Source organism: Macaca fascicularis, chromosome 8, assembly GCF_037993035.2.
Source record: "Macaca fascicularis isolate 582-1 chromosome 8, T2T-MFA8v1.1".
In the NCBI taxonomy this organism is placed as follows: Eukaryota; Metazoa; Chordata; class Mammalia; order Primates; family Cercopithecidae; genus Macaca; species Macaca fascicularis.
The window spans coordinates 79,868,020-79,873,023 of record NC_088382.1 but is presented as its reverse complement, the minus strand read 5'-3'; the positions used below and the strand labels follow the sequence as shown (position 1 = coordinate 79,873,023).

Genomic DNA, 5,004 nt, shown 5'->3' with positions numbered 1-5,004 from the left:
GCCCTGATCTTGCCTCACTGCAAACTTCACCTCCTGGGTTCAAGCGATTCTCCTGTCTCAGCCTCTCGAGTAGCTGGAATTACAGACGCGCACCACACACCCATCTAATTTTTATATTTTTAGTAGAGATGGGGTTTCACCATGTTGGCAGGCTGGTCTTAAACTCCTGACCTCAGGTGATCTGCCCGATTCGGCCACCCAAAGTGTTGGGATTACAGGTGTGAGCCACCATGCCCGGCCTTAAAATGAGCTTATTAAGTGAATGCCTGAAGTCTGGAAAGATGGTATAATGGGACATATTGGGGAAAAAGTATTATTATATTTATTTATTTATTTATTTTTGAGACAGCCTCGCTCTGTCGCCCAGGCTGGAATGCAGGGGCTTAATCTCGGCTCACTGCAAGCTCTGCCTCCCAGGTTCACTCCATTCTCCCGCCTCAGCCTCCCGAGTAGCTGGGACTACAGGCACCTGCCACCATGTCTGGCTAATTTTTTGTATTTTTAGTAGAGATGGGGTTTCACCGTGTTAGCCGGGATGGTTTCGATCTCCTGACCTCGTGATCCGCCGGCCTCGGCCTCCCAAAGTGCTGGGATTACAGGCATGAGCCACCGCACCTGGCAAAAATTATTTATAAAATAATTCTTTTCAAAAAATTTTATGTATACATATTTAATTAAAATAGAATAGGCATAAACCAAAAAGAAGAAAAAAATCGGAATAAAGTGTCACTACCATTTTGTTTGCAAAAGGAATCAGGAAATGAAACAAATTACCAAAAAAATATTCTAAGTTCATCCCAAAGTAGCTAGGTTACATAATCTTAAGAGTCAAATGCCAAAATTAAGTATTATACCACTTAATCCACAAATGACCAAAAGGGGAGTCAAAAGTTTATCCTGGTTTAGGGTAATAATTTTTACATTAAATATATAGCTATTCGCTTCTCACAAAGTAGTACTGGCAACTTTTTTTTTTTGTTTTTTTGAGACGGAGTCTCACTCTGTTGCCCAGGCTGGAGTTCAGTGATGTGATCTTGGCTCACTGCAACCTCCACATCCTGAGTTCAAGTGATTCTCCTGCCTCAACCTCCCGAGTAGCTGGGATTACAGGCACGCAGCACCACGCCTGGCTAATTTTTGTATTTTTAGTACAGATGGTCTCGAACTCCTGACCTCAGGTGATCCCCCTGCTTCGGCCTCCCAAAATGCTGGGATTACAGGCATGAGCCACTGCACCCGGCCTCAAAGGCAATCATTCTAAATGTACTATGGTAGCATGTTAAAAATGGAAATATGTTATAGAACTAAAGTAATATGAACAGCACTACTCATTACCTAGGAGAAAGGTGACTGGTTCTCACGCAAAGCTAAGCCTGTATCAGTCATCCTAATCACAATGATTTATAAAAGCATCAGGTTTCCAGTAGAGAAACTATTTTAGGACTGTCAGTAATCTCTTGAAAATTTCACGTCTATTAAACCAGGATAAGGCTACAACTATTTTGAAATCTGAACAAGGTATCAGATGAAACAGTAAGATTCCCAGCCATAATGTAAGATAGAAAGGTCCTCATGCAGCATATGCTTGCTGGCTCCAGGAAAGCTTCATGTGCATAATACAGAAGTTGCCAAACAAGGAAACTGGAGCTACATTTCCATGGTGCCATGAATTTTAAACCTCAGAAATGGCGTGATCCATTAGGCTTTTCGTAATGCTTGGTGCCATCCGCTTAATAATATGTTCATGGCCCAGTGCGGTGGCTTATGCCTGTAATCACAGCACTTTGAGAGGCTGAGGTGGGCAGATCACGAGGTCAGGAGTTCGAGAGCAGCCTAGGCAATATGGCGAAACCCCGTTTCTACCAAAAATACAAAAATTAGTCGGTTGTGGTGGCAGGTGCCTGTAATCTCAGCTACTTGGTGGGCTGAGGCAGAAGAATCGCTTGAACCTGGGAGATGGAGGTTGCAGTGAGCCAAGATTGCACCATTGTACTCCAGCCTGGGTGACAGAGTGGGGCTCTGCCAATAAATAAATAAATAAATAAATAAATAGTTCAAAGATAAAAGGAGGCATGACTGTAGTAGTAACTACAGTCTCATATGTTGACAGTATGTCTGCAGTTTGAGAATTCTTCAATCCAATGACATTCTGTCCGTTGATTTCACAGATGTTATGTTCTGTGAGAAGACCATTTCTAGCTGCAGAGCTATTTTTCACTGTGGATGTTATTTTTCCTTTTTTTCTTTCTTTTTGAGACGGAGTCTTGCTCTTTTCACCCAGGCAGGAGTGCAATGGTGAGATCTTGGCTCACTGCAACCTCTACCTCTCAGGTTCAAGCGATTCTCCTGCCTCAGCCTCCCAAGTAGCCAGGCGCCCGCCACCATGCTCAGCTAATTTTTTTTTTTTTTTTTTTTGAGACGCAGTCTCACTCTGTTGCCCAGGCTGGAGTGCAGTGCAGTGGCCTGATCTCCAGTCACTGCAAACTCCGCCTTCCGGGTTTAAGCGATTCTCCTGCCTCAGCCTCCTGAGTAGCTGAGATTACAGGCTCCCGCCACCATGCCCGGCTAATTTTTGTATTTTTAGTAGAGACGGGGGTTTCACCATGTTGGTCAGGCTGGTCTTGAACTCCCGACCTCGTGATCCACCCGCCTTGGCCTCCCAAAGTGCTGGGATTACAGGCGTGAGCAACCACGCCCAGCCTATTTTTCCGTTTTTAAGGTAAAACCAACATGTCCAGTGCTATCCTTATGCATGGTAATCTTCCGTTCAAAGGGCCTGTCACGAATTGTCATGTCGTGGTAATCTCTCCAAAAGCCTGTTTGAGCACCTTGTGCGCTTTATTAGAGCTCCACCCTGCAGTTTTCACCACTGATCTGGAATACTTGGTCCCCAAATCTCAGACCAACCAATGAGGCTGGAGAATTAGCCTGGATTAGCTGAACAAATATATCATTATCTATTGATTTGAGCCGGAGTCCAATTTTTCCATCTTGATCCTTACACAGAATGACTTCGCGAATCCCTTGCTTAATTTCTGCTCTCCGAATTCCAGCATCATTATCAGTTACAGGAACCACCATACACATCATACCGGAAGGTCTTGCTACCAACTGCCTCTGAATTGATGCACCAGAAACCACGGCCACATTTGCACGTATTTCTTCTTCATTTCAAGTCAGACCCATCCATGTATTGAGAGAGCTCCGGATATAGTTTGGGATAGAGATTTCCATCTTGAGAGATAGGAGCAGCAGCTTCTGACAAAATTGCTGGGTTGGCAGGGTTTGCAGAAAAAGCAGTTTGAGCCTGAATTACATTGTCTACCTTCAAGTCTTCAAGAGATGGATAGAGGGACATTTTTGCAGGATTCTTGTAGCCCACAAGGACCCGCTCGCCGCCGCCGCCGCCTCCAGTCACTGGCACCGACTTCTGAGGCCCGAGGGTTAGAGAGCGGCGCGCGCCCGAGGACCGTTCCCGAGGCGCGTCACGGCGCCGCCTAAAAGAATTCTTCATAGCTGGAAATATTTTACGTATTTTTGGTAACTGTTCTAAGGGGTGGCTTCTTGGGAAGGGCTGTTGAAGCTGCAAGGATTTCTCTGGGCAATTGCACGCCATCTCCTCCTATGTAAGCATAACTTTGAATTCCTTCGGGCTTCCATTCAGAATGTTGTCCCAAGTCCCTGTATACCAGTTTTGGAGCTAGCCAGGCAACCAAGCTAAACCTCCGGATTTTCCCCAGGAGTGGCTGACTCTGCTGTTCTTTCTACCTATACCAGAGCGCCCTCTGCTGGACATACCCAGAAGTAATTCTCAACACTCCATGTTTGGAATTGGCCCTCTCTCCCTCACTCGCTAGGAAAGATGACCCCTTTTCCTAGAGTGGGAGAAAGGCGAGTATTTCACTTCCTCTTATTTTCCCTCATCCCTCATCCCTCATCTCTCTCTTCCACAAGACGGAGCTCTTCCCATGAAGCGAACATTTCTGTTCGTGAGGTGGCTCTGAGCAAGGGTGAGACGCTCAGTTTTGTCCTGTTGCTGAGCCCAGCTCCCAGGTGACCTTGCTCAGGGTGAAGTGACACCGTGCGGACCATTGGGCCCTTGGGAAGGGCACCTAGAAACTCTAACTTATTTGCATTGGGATGGAATCGTTACGAAGAATGAGGTTAGAGCCCAGAATGTACAGAACGTACTGAAACTACCTTTCAGCTTTTTAGCAGCCAGCCCGAGGAGGACGGTGCGGTCAGACAGGACAGTGTGGCAAAGAACAGTGACAGTCCCTCAGCATGTGTTGATGAACCGCAAAGCTGTCCTAATGTGCACTGAGACGTCAGGTTCACTCATTAGCAAGAGTTACATATCACATCCTGGCTTTACAGTGGTTGTGAGTTAAACAACTGACATATCTCTTTTGAACAATTGAACGGGCAAAGATCAAACCTGCAAATGCCAAGACTCTACGGTTCATGGTGTGTAGCTAAAAATAAACTGGTTGCTAAGGGGAAGTACAACTACTCCTGGGTCTGAAACCAAAGATAATTTCTACTGTCTAGTAGAAGACTTTTTTTTGTGCAGTGACCAACATCTTCTACAGCATTCTTATGATAAATATGAATGCCATGTGGTTCTTTTAACATTTCCTTGTTGTAGACTGAAATCTTGCTACCAAAGTGTAATTCACTAGAAAGAATTTGAGGGTGAGGCAGGGCTGTGTTTGGTATAAAAAGAATGGAGTCCAAAACACACATCAGGAGGAGGGCTATTCTGGCAAGGTGGTAAGTCACCGGATGTTTGCCTGGGTACATTTTCTTCCACAGTGAACCTTCCAAGCTGATTGAGGACACTATTTTCAGCAATGGATTATCCTCTTTCCTAGTTGCTAAATGATCATTTTTATTTCTTAATACTCAGCAAAGACCCACTCTATCCCAATTCATGAACACAGTATCTTTCTGACCTTGAGTAGAAAATTAGATTATTTAAAACAAAATGTAGAATGCTGAAAA

General features: G+C 44.9%; 1 pseudogene; it reads right to left on the bottom strand.

Moving 5' to 3' along the window:
- Positions 1-773: 773 nt before the first annotated feature.
- LOC102129381 (syntenin-1-like) lies at positions 774-3,744 on the bottom strand (annotated as a pseudogene).
- Positions 3,745-5,004: the final 1,260 nt, after the last annotated feature.